Genomic DNA, 12,952 nt, shown 5'->3' with positions numbered 1-12,952 from the left:
TCCATATATATTTAAGCAGGTTTCCCAAGTGTGTGTGCCTGTGAATAAACCTACTTCTATCAGAGATAATGGTAAAACTCAGTCCACTTTCTAAAAATCAAAATTTAAATTTGAAAATATTAGAGTTAGTGCCATTTATGAAAAATGTTGACCATTCATCTGGTTAAGAATGCAGAAATTTCTGTATGGCCTCCTATTACAGATAGCAAAATGCAAAGCGTGCTTATGGTGTGTCAGTTGATTGACTTCATGCATAGATACTGGGTTTTGTATTCCTCCCCAAAACAAAAGTTGATATGAATAAACCATGAGATTCTGTAACAGGATAAAATGTAGCAAAAATAATGGCCCAGGCTTATCATATTTTTAAAAATCATTTTTTAAGTATCAGAAATGTTCTATTCTATTGTAAATTTGAACACAGTATTATTGCTCTGTGGTTAAAAATGCAAAATTAGTGAAAAGAAAAATAATGTGGTTGTCTTAACATTATTCCTTTGTGCATATGCTTACAATAAAGTATTTAAATATAATCAGCTTCACRTATAAATATCACATATATCAGCTTTTCAGCTAATATATTTTAATACAAAATATTACATACTTTTGCATATTAATTCTAGGGAAAAAAATTGTCATTGTTGTATGCCTGCATTAATGTCGTCATAATCATCCAGTCCATCTTAATTGTCTCAAGGTCTGGCTGAGAGTTGCTGGGTAGTACACTGACCCGAAGAAGAAATGACTTTTTGCAACATTTAAAGATTAATGTAAGAAGTCTTATCTTCTTTGGTCTGATACACAATTAAAAACACTGTGGGAATAATAGACTTTGCCTATGAGAGTTGCCTTGCCTTTACTTAGATTCTATGGTAGAAGGAGAAGGGACTGAAAAATGTGCCAAGATATCTGTAAAATTAAGAGAAAATACCGATAGGTAGCTAGTCATATAAAGAAAATATTCCATGTCTGGATTCTTGAGAAATCATTATCTTCCTTGATATCATTCTCCCATTCATTCGACTCATGTATTGAAGGACCAAGAGGAAAAGATCTATTTGTGAAATCCTGGCCCTAATAGTAAAACTCTGCTATCTTCAAGGGAAATAAGAGTTCACTGTCTTAAATTGTGCTTAGGCAATTGCACTCAGTGCAGAGGCTGCTAAATATAGAGGCACTGTGTGTTTTCTCAGGGATAAACACAGGAGCCCATTGCTTTTATAGTGAGAAAAAGGGTACATTTTCATGGTTTTGGAGTTTTACATTTTTAAAGTGTCTTTTTTTTTTTTATGCAGGTCACATAATTCACAATAGAATTCAATCATTTTGGAGTAATCGTTAATATGTTGCTCTCATTTTGGATGATTCTACTTTGTTTTGGGCATATTAGTCTGTGTTCTTTTGATATGTTTAATTTTTGCAATGGAAGCTTTCTGAACTCACAGTGAGGTATTTGTAGAAAGTTAATTAGTCTGTGCAAATTCACTAACATCTGTTTTCTACTTTAAAATAATTGAAATTGTCTTTTATTGTGTGGTTAAAAAAATTAATCATTAGTGAATTTTTCAGGAATAAAAAATGACCCTGACTGTGTTGGAGTCTTCACACAGGTTTGATCAACTTTCCTTAGTCCACTGATTGGACAAAAAGGAGAAGGTTTTACTAAATTGAGTAATATATCAAAGACCAGATAGCTACCCCAGAAGATAAAATAAAGACCGAGAATATGCTTCTGTCCCTTTCTGTAAAACACACTGTCGGTCTTGGAGAGAATAAGTCAGAGGACACCGGTGTTATTACAGTTTAAATACTGAACTTGCACTAATCAACCCATCTTATTTTCAGACTGGTATAAGAGGAGGTGAAGAGCTGAAAGAATGGAAGATAGAAGCATTTTCAATAATTAAGGCCAACACTATTCAATATCATAAGCACAACATATTTGGTCTGAATTCATCCTGTTTAGCTGTAGGCAGCAAAGTGAAAATGCAGTCTCCCTAGACTCCCTATATAAAATAAGGAAAGAAAATCAGACACCTTCACAAGACCATTCAGATTCTACATGTGTTAAACGTCCTTTTTTCTTCCCTGGGCACTTTACTGAAATGACTGAAGAAAGGTGAGGTAAGAGTAGAACTCTGACCCTAAGCTTGGGGTGATGTTTACACATTGTTAGCAACTTGGTTGTATACTGGTGAAATCTGTGTGAATACTGTTAGAATCCAACAGGCTGATGATGGAAACCCAGTGGGTGTTGTAGCCCTTTCCCATTATTTGCAATTGAGACAATGTGTTTTTCATGCACAAGAACGTATTTCTAGGAAAGAACAAAAATTGAACCCAGGTATCTAGAGGTCTATCTAGAGGTCTAAAATAATGGTAGCAAACTCTGTTCTTTCTGTAGTGATATAACATAGTCCATTATCACCCAACATGGCAGTCCTTAGCACACAAACATTTTAGCAGATGTGTACTTAAATTCCCCTTAATCTTTCCATTCCCAAGTAATCTTTCTGAAGGTCATTGCTGAGATATAGTATTATCTATGTAGTTATTTATGAAATTCCCCAAAAATCTTCTTTCACAGTTTCATAATGGGAATATTCAGGGTACAGACTTCTATCAATAACAGCAAAACACTCAGGTGACAAATATCAATAAATATTTAGAGATGGAAGGGCCATGGAGCCAAATAAACAGCTCTTGTTCTTACAGAATTGCAGCACCAAAGTTTAGAGTCATAAGTAGATGGAAAATGTTCCTTAGAATATATACGTGATTGTGCAGGTCAATATTAAAAAGAAAAATGCCTTCTTTCCAAGTTTTTATGATAATCATCACAGAACTGTAACAGTCAAAGGAGTATGCATGCTTCCATGCACCTCTGCACGAGGCTCCTCTTCGATGCTGCCTATCTCACTGCCACAGATTCATAGTCCCCCTTGCTGATCAGAAGCAGCAGCAAGAGAAGCCAGTGGACTCAGGCAGATGTGCCACTTTACCCTGCCCTTGCTGTGGTCTTACATAAGTACCCCCTGTACTGTTTGGAAATTGGTTGTGGCAGGGATTCACCCAGTTCTTTAAGTTATGAACATAATGTAAACCCCCTGACAAGCATGTAGAACTGAAGTGCGAATTTGGAGTAGTTCCTAAGAATCCTTTTAAAAATCCATCACCTGCTTGGTTCAGTCCCTGACTGATAGCTGTACCGACTCCATGGTTTAGGAACTTAAAAATGTAAACATCTGGAATTTCTTGACAGGTGATTTTTTTCCTCACTTGCAAAGCACTTGGGAATCCTTGAATACATGAATAACTTTAAGTGGGAAAACAGATAAATAGCAAGCTGTATATTAAAATACTTGCTCAAGGACTGTGTAAAGGTAATGACAGACTTCCTGTTTTCAGATCCTATTATTGTCCAGCTTATTCTTTAAATCCTTCTAGCAGTCAATGGATGCAGCTACCCTTTCCTGACCCTTCTGCTGCTGTTCAGTGAAGCTGGCACTGGACACTGACTGCCTCGAGGTCAGCTTCCAGACAGTCAGCTCGGCAGATCAGCAGCTATTAGCTCTAGGTGGCAAAGCCCTGACATGAGACCACCTCCGGCCAATTCTGTGAAATCTGGTCTACCAGGGCCCTGGAGCTCGTGGTGATGTTTCAGGGACACCACCAGGTCAGTCAGGCTTGCCAAGGTTCTGGTTGCTTGGAAGGTATATATTCATTTTGATCTCATGGCCTTGGGCTTGGCCCAGTTTTAATTAGAGGGTTATTCTTTTAAAAATACATTTATGTACAATTCAAAAAAAAATCCAGAGAGAAACCATAAACTTCATATTGAAACTAATCGATGCAATGTGAAATAAAATTTGATGAAATGAGATGACATTATTTGGATTCCTTGCATGCCTGTTGATGAACATCTACCCCTGTTGGCCTCCCATGCTCAGAAACAGACAGGCATATGACTTAGAATGTGTTGCCATTTTTGCCTTTTGCTCTGGTGGCTATCAACAGATTTCTCAGTGGAAGTTCCTAAAACACAAGCATTTGATGATTTTAGCAGAGACTGCCAATGTAAAGAGTTCTTTTAGATGAGGAGCGAAGAATTCAACTGCTTTAAAGAAGAAATTTGGCTTTTTTTTTTTCACTTTTCACAGAAGAACTGACAGTAACTTCCAAACTGCAAATTCCAAAATGCAATTGCATTGCATACTGCATGCAATTTTAGTAGTTCTAAGGGTCAAAGACTAATCTAAACAAATTAGTTGTAACCCATTCATCCAGACTGTTAACCAGATATAAAATCTAAATAGAGGAAATAATAAATAAGATACTCACTAATTACGTAAGTGATTGAGGAACATGATTGCTTTTGACTTTTGCTTAGACTTGTGCTTCTGAATTATTTTGCTGCTGTTCTTAAAAATCTTCATCCCCTCCCCCCTTTTTGCTATCCTGTACTCTTCACCCTGAAATAATGTATTTCAAATCCCAACAGTACTAGTAAAGCCGTTTGCAAAAGCAACTGCAATGTGTCTGTTTTACCATTGCGACTAATAGCATTCTTTACTTAAAGCAAATGATTGTGCACTAATTTCTTAGTGCAAGAGAAAGCGATGAAAACAAAATTGTCCCCAAACAGCATGGTATCTTAAAACAGTATATATTATCTTCAAAAGTTTGTAAATCATGTCTTTGTTCACTTTGGAAGGCAATATATCTTCATTAGTGAAGATGCAAAATGTAAAACCAGGACTGTATAGCTACTTAGCCACCCTTAGACTCCTACACACAGTATTTAGAAGTACCAGAAGCCAAAATTTCAGCCTCTTCTGTGGAATAGAGAAGTATTTTTTTCCTAATTCAGATACCTGGAAAGGTGATTTATCAAACTCATTCTTCTTTATGCAATGCTATAAAATCAGATAGCATGTTTAACTGATTACCATAATTCTTCAAAGTTTGCTTTCCTGAGTATAGCAGATGCATATCATGAGCTGTTTAGATCTCAAAAAAACACTGCTTGTGGATTTGTTATTGAATTCCTGTACCTGTGTTTCCTTCTTAATGCCAAAATATGCATTTCTGTAGAAAGTTGTGTTGATAAAACTATATTAAAGTAAGGACCTAATTGTTTTTAAAAGCATTTATCAACAGATATCATTAGCAAAGTATTTTAATCACTATAGTTTATGTAGACTAAATGTAAGCATTTATTAATACAAGCTAAGCGCTCGTTATAAATTTTCACAGAAAATGATAAAATATTATGTATGAAATGAATCATTAGCATGGACCATTAAGTCCTCTATTTTCATTTAATTGAATTTGTCAGTAGTACCCTCTTTAACTGAAAACCAGTCATAACCACAAAATTAAATAATAATTAAAGAAACAACTATTCAAAGAGTTGCTTGGTAGCTAAGGTGCCATTTAACCAAAACAGCAATTTAATGTAAATTGCAGCCCATGTAGACATAGTTCTGAAAATTATACATCCTGTGGTTCATATATGTTTGAATTAGCAAAGCATTTTCAGCATCGCAGTGTAGATGTTCTTATACTGGTTCTGTAAACATAAAGAAAGACTGAATAAATGGGTGAAAATAGGTATAAATGAACCTATGGCAATTAAAGCTAATTAAGACTTACAGAAATGAACTGCTGGCTGTTCAGTAAATTTTTAGCAGCTTAACAAATGCACTAACTTACAGTATATGCATTCTGTCACTGTATGCAATCATTCAGTAAAGATATGTTGGATGTGGAACTTAAAATAATGCTTTGCCCCTCTGCATTTTTTCTAACTTTATGAAGTATTAAAAGACAAGTAGAACCTCCCGTTCTCAGATTTCATCACACTAGCTCTTTCATGAAAGAAAAGAAAGAATCCTGTTGATTGAATCATATCTGAGAGGGACGTGGGTCTCGTTGTGGCTGAACTAGCAGCACCCTGCTCACGGTGCAGCTCAGAGGAGGTCCAAGGGCACACGCTGAGATTTGCCCCTGCTGCTCCAGGGTCAGGATTGGGATCATCCTTTTCTGTCGTTGATGATTCTCTCACATCAAGTGTCTTTGGGACAGTGGTGTTTTATTCACAAATTCTGTTTTGCACAACCAGCAGGGGGAGGCAAGATTTAAGGAAATAAACTGGGAAAACTTTATGGAAGCAAGTAGTTTTAAAAGGGGGGTGGGGTGGAAACTTTTGAGCAAAAAAGATAAGTGAATAACACAAGACATTTGGGTTAAGCTGGTATTTTAACTGCTACTCTCATGTCAATCAAACCGTAACATGCAGTTGCCACAGGTGTACAATTTGAAAGAACTTGCATCACTTTTGTCCATTTGCCCAATGCAAGCCCCTTTTGCTAAATGCAGATATACAGCTGTAGTAAAAAAACGGTTTTATTTCCATTTCCAAGTAAGCTAAGCTAATATGAAAGTACAGAGCTGTAAGTAAATGATGTTACAAGTTTCAAAGAAAATGTCTCTTGTTTAAATATTTCACATAATTGACTACTTGTGTGTAGGAACCAATGAAAGAGATGCACAGCTGGACTGAATGCCCTAAAATTATTTTCAGAAATACATATCTCATTGTACTTTTCAATTCTTACTTAGACGGCTTTCATTCTTCTGCAGAACAATTTACAAAATAACTTGTGTAACTATTATAGTTAAATGTTGAATCTGCTAAGAGCATTCCAGGAAGATATTTTCAGATAGTGGAGCAAGTATCTTGATGTTTATTCATGTCTTCTGCATGATTGTTATGATTTAGGGATGTAAGCTCTACGATGAAGGCTAGCAGTCAGTAAGTGTGCTTGTGTTCACACAGGACCTATTTTGCAGAGCAAGAAAGGATGCAGCCCTGCTGTGAAGGACAGGGCTGCTCAGCTGTGCTCTGCCCTAGCCAATGCAAAAGGCAGGACTAAACCCTAATAGCTTCCCCGATAAACCTGCACATACAAAGCTGTCTGCTGAATAACTGGCCCATGGTTTGCATCAGGACTGCTTACACCCAGCTGTGTGAAGGGTGACGTACACCCTATGGACCACAGATTAATATCCCGTTGGTTAGAAACATGGAGCATGCAGGACTTTGTTCTAAGCAGGAATGGTTCTCCTCAGGTCATTGCTCCTTTTGTACCCTCCTTTAGATCCCCAGTATTATCTCTGTATGTACATAATGTATGTACATATTTGTTTAAAACCATATAAATTATATGTATGTATATTTTATATATATAAACTGATGAAAGCACATAGACTTGGGAAGGAGACATATGTCACTGTTTTCAAAAGGAGACCAACATTGTAAGAGGGCAGCAGCCTGCTTCCCTTAAGCTTCTGAAGCAGAGGGTTTCATCTGCACAACGAACCTTATAGTATGTCGTGCTGTGGTTAAATCACCTTTATTACAGCTTTCTACTAGTTACTAATATCCAGTCCTAAAGAAGCGTGCAGATATAACAGTTATTCAGTAATTCCAGCTTTGACAAGTTATTTGAATCAGTGTATTCCAGAGCACAGGAAAAGTTCCAGCCTCATGGCTTTGATACTGACAGATCTGGTGCAAAGTGGGCGTTTGGATACAATGCCAAGCATAATTGGTGCCAACAGTGGAGATTACATGTGCTGGCTCTACGAAAGCTCATAGAGTTATACAGTTGGTGGGAAGGCCTTGTATGGTATCGCACATGAAGTCAGAGCACAGCCCTCATGTAAAGGCTATATCATTAATTTAGTTTCTGCCTTCACTCTGATTTTTGGAGTGGAGAAGGAATATAGCCCTGATTGCTTTGGTTCTGGAGAGGCATTTCTGTCAAGTTCTTCATTCAAATCAGAGGGTAGATGTTGGCACCATCCTCCAGATTCAGCTGCTCTTCTCCACCAAGTTTCAAATATAGCATCTAGAAATTTTTATTTTACCTCCTCCAGTAAGACCATCTGTTACCAGAGCTTTCCCTCAAAACACCTGGCATTACCTTTTTTAGAATTTCTGGACTTTTATGATTTTTTTTGTCTTATTTAGGGGGAAAAAAGGTTTGAAAATACACTTTTAAGTAAAGCAGTATATGAGTCTCTCTTGTTACATTTCCTCTTTGCCATGCAGGAATGTGGCAGGCCATACTAGGTCAAGCCAAAGGTCCGTTTCACCTATAGTCCTGCCAGGAGCAGATGCCTAATGGAGAGAGTTTACGAAATAAAAAGAGAATATGTGCATTAGAACTGAATGATGATGATTTCTCAAAGCTCAAACCCAGGCTTACTTTACCGAAATGAAGTTCTTAGAGGAAATAGCTGGTTTCATTCCCTTTCTCTAGAGCAAGCAAACGTGGCACATCACAACAAAGTTTTTCAGAAAAACTCCTCCTCTTAACATTAATATCTTATATTATTATTTAAATAACTAAAGGCTGGGATTTAAAACCGCAAATTCACAACATGGAAATACCGCACAAACTCTTTGCTATTTCACAGTTGCATGACAGAGATATGGAGGTTTGATGGGTCTAAGAAGGGATTTGTGGTCTGGAGAATTCAGTGAAATTCCTTGGCCTGTCTTATGCAGAACATTAGACTAGACTCTGGTGATCACTTATGACCTTAAAATGGAGTAATTTAAAACAGATTCAGTTCAAGCAGTTTCTAAAAGTTCTAGTAAGACTTAGCAGATTAGCATTTGGAAGGGTAAGGAAAGTTAGATCAAATTCATGCTTTAAGCAGTCACAGTTACTTTTCGGCAGCCTTTTTATAAACGTTAATAACCAGGTATAAATAATGTTTCTTGAGCATGGAATGGGTCTACATCCAAGACACCTGAACTGCACTTGCTTCTGCTCAGGATGTAAGTTTTGGAGGTGGAAGACTTCTTGGTTGACAAGCTGAAAGTTTTGGATCCACTGGCTATCCTATTGTAGGTACCTTCTTCATGTTGCACTGAAAGTGAATCTGCTTAAGTATAGCCTTATTTTAGATGTTACACTTGGGACCAATGACAAATACCTGGCTCCTCCAGTCGTGTGACTTATTCTGAGGTACACAGAAAATACTCCAGAAATTGTTAGAAGTTTGTGTTATAGCACTTCTAAAATGAGGGAAGAATGCTCCAGAGCCAAAACCCATCGAGCTGATGTCATTAATATATCATTTTAGAGATAAAGCACTGAAGTAATTTATAAACTGTCTATCACCAGTGGTTGAACATCACCTTTTCTCCAAGCAAGCTGAATTCCACTTGAGAAACTCATGTCCTGGCTGAACATTGAACATCATTCAACTTGCTGAAGGCAGCTTTGAAAATAGTATGGGTRCAGATGTGGTGTTCAAAGGCCAATCAGCTGCATCTGACACTGGATGCCAGCAGATGCTTTTAGACAGAATACAGTGCATAAGGGAAAATCACTGCATAGTATGACTGATCCAATTTCTGTCTAAAAAAGAACAAAAATCCCCATAACCAACAATGATTTTTGTGTTGAACTGTGCAAGAAGAAGAGCCAATGGTGGAGACTACACTGTGACCTTCCACAGAGGAACGTGCTTGGGTCTCTATTCAACATCTACATGAATAATCAAAATTCGTTCTCATAGCAGACGTTTTATTCCTGCAAGTAGTGCTTGTATCCCTGCCCAGGGGGTTCACTCAAGTCCAAACCACATTTATGTCAGTGCTGCTCAGACTCTCAGATTATGCTAACAAAACCCAATTATACACTAACCTGACTAAACAGCAAGTGAGTCTCTCTAATTTCTGAAATCACAAGTCCAGTAAACTTGGTATAATATGGAATGGGGTGTAATTTGCCCACCATTGGAATCCTGTTTATTTTGGGAAGATGTGGAAAAGACAAAATATAAGATCCATGCCCAGAATAGTATATTGAAAAAGCTCATATATTCCAAATGGGGCTAACTCAGGAACACTGTGAACTACTATACTTGCACTCTCCAAAGGCTAAATATAAAAGCAAGAAGGACGTGGAAAGAAGTTAGACAGTGTTCAGAGAAAGTTGCCGGTGGATTACTGAATGTCTTAGACCAACTGAGTGGAACAAACTGCCTGTGCTTTCTGGAATCACCCCACTGAAAATCACAAACACTGTTGCAAATAAAGAGGAATCCCTGCTGGCACATGCTGCAGCTGTTGACCAGCTGCTGTACGATTTCTGGCTACAATGGAACCATTTAATAAATCATCAAAGGCTGTGCATCCCATTCAGTATGTTTAGCAAAGAAGGAAAAATGAGTATTGATTTTTTTAAATACCTACCTGAGAGTTTGTGAATAGATTGACCAGTCTGGAGATGTCTTAGTTATGTCCAAAAATTGTTGGTGGCACAAAAGATTTATGTGAAAATGGTCCTATTCTAATATATAGACACACACCAACATGCAGATCCACAGACAAAAGATATTCTAATATACCATGGATGCTAACTCTTCTGTGGAGCAGGTCATGACATGGAACTGATTTTGGAAAAACACACAGTGATAATGGAAGAAAAGCAAGAAGCTCCTTGGTACTCAGAAGGTTTAGCTAAAAGTATGTTACTCCTGTATTCTCCTGCGCTATACATATATACTGTACATATAAAAGCATTTCAGTCAGCTTGCATGTTCCATATTCCTAGTAAGAAGCATGGAAAGATTTTCTGGAGAGGATCATTAAAATGAGCATCATCAAAAATGATGCTGCCTTGTATTAGATCAGCTCTTTAAATAGCAGAAATTCTGGTTCTGTTTTTTTTTTTTTTTTTTTTTAATCCTGGGATAAACCTTTACCTTAATCCTACCTATTTGTAAGATGATACAAGGATTTTGACTAATGGAGCTCACCATTTTCGTGTTTCAGGAACATAAAGTTGATTTTTAATGTGAGTTGCCTTTTAAGAATGAGCTTGTTGTTTCAGAGTGAGTTCAGAATACTTGGGCCCATTCATGTTTTTAAAGCAAGCCATTCTGCTAATCAGTCCTTGGACAGTATTGACACTTCTGTTCTGCCTCTGCATCTCATGATTTTGCATATATATATCACTTCCCTTTCCAAATTCATGATAGCTCTTTTTCTGGCTTTGAGGCAAAGTACTAATCCATTGTATAATATTGCATAATAATGCCAAGCATCTGAAGTTGCTTCAGAGGGAGGATGACAGGCAGCCATTGAAGTAAATTTTATGTGGGCTTACCTGGATAAAGAAAATGAAGATAAACTGCCCAGTTTCATTATTTGCCTGCCTTTTTCTCGATACAAAAGTGTACCAGTAATGATCCCTACTGCTTTTATATAGTTGGTCTTAAAATCTGTTGATACAAATTTAATCAAGCTGTTGCATTTCTTCCATTCATTTGTCCCTTTCAAGATCATCAGCAGGATTAGACTTCCAGAAGCTACATTTAATATCTAGTATTATGAAACACATTTATTAAAAGCAGATTGCAAAAGGTTTTACCAAGAATAGGGGCCCACAATATTAGAAGCTGTACAATCCCAGATGAGACTGTACATGTCCCACAGAGCTTCCCAAAGGGCAGAGTAACAAATAATGGGACTTGTAATTGATGTTGAGATTGAAGAGGGAAGAAAACTCCACAATGAAGGGTATGGAGTGGGAACATCACTTGGTAGAGCACATATCAAATAATAGACTCCTTAAATAAGTGGGAAGAGTTCAGCCAGCATTGGAAAGGAAGTGAAAGCGTGAGAGAGAAGTCAAATGAAGTTAAAGAGTCAGAGAGGCTATCAGATGGAAATTGAAGTAATCAAAGATGGCGATTTGGCGGCATGTTACAGAGAAGAAGGAAGTTGAAATCACTTGCAAATTTATCAGCTGTGATTTCACTTTATCAGGACAAAAGCCTTTTCTCCAGCATGATGTGGAGGACAAAGGACATTTGACAACTCACCCACTGCGCCACATGCTCCAACTGATTTTATAGGCCTTGATAAAGCAGTTCTTGTATTTGAAAAACCTTTTGGCTTTACACTGGGGCATAATGCTGCCACCTGTACTGGAAGCACAGAATTCTGAAGGACCGAAATAGTACTTTGTGAGCATGTATATATTATGAGGTAGTGTTTGTGTGCAATATTGCCAGTTCGTGTGAAGGACTGACCTGTGATCAGATTGCACAGCTGTAAAATCTAATAATTTCAATGTTAGTGAATCTTCACACTGACGAAGGATGATTTAACCCTTGAATAGACTGTTGAATGTTCTAAAAGTTGAAAAGTCTAAAAACTACTTTCTTGAATAAAGACTTCTTCCTGGTAATGGCACATCAAAATGAAACAGAACAAGTAATATTTTGTCTTCTGTTATGGAGAATTAATGTCTTTATGTGAGTATACCCAAACCTCCTTTTAATATAATTCCTGAATGTGTGCTCAACTTGGGTCTTTACACAAAAGTTCATAATACATGACAGTATGTCAAGCAGTCATTTTGTAAATCTCAAGTTCTTGATAGAAAATAAATCTTTCATTGCTTATTCAACTTACACATGAACTTATACATTCAGCAGTGTTCAGACCTAGATTTATCCTGCCCAGTTGCAGATTTGTGGCAGAACTGTGTAAATAAAGAGCAATATTCCTTTAGGGTTTTTCTAAAATCATGTGAGACAATGGAAGACTGTAAACATGATGCAGCCTGCCTAAGAGCTGAGTCACCTCCAGGAGATGTTCTTTTTCTCTTTTTCCCTCTTTTTCTCTATTTTCTGTAACAAGAGCTAAGAACTATGTTTCTAACTTCACCCTGTTGCTAGATGGATGAAAATGGGATAGTCTGTATGTTTTGTTTGTTTGCACCTCCTGTTCCATATGGAAGCATATTTGAGCTCATGTAGCTGCTTCTCCYCAGAACATTTTAGGACTTTGGAAATAGGAAAGTATCTCCTTTTCTGGAGGTCTTTAAGAAAAGGATGTTTCCTAGGGGTCCTTCAT

The sequence above is a fragment of the Apteryx rowi genome, unplaced genomic scaffold (assembly GCF_003343035.1).
Source record: "Apteryx rowi isolate R43461 unplaced genomic scaffold, aptRow1 scaffold_268, whole genome shotgun sequence".
NCBI classification, from domain to species: Eukaryota; Metazoa; Chordata; class Aves; order Apterygiformes; family Apterygidae; genus Apteryx; species Apteryx rowi.
This window is presented reverse-complemented; position numbering follows the sequence as displayed.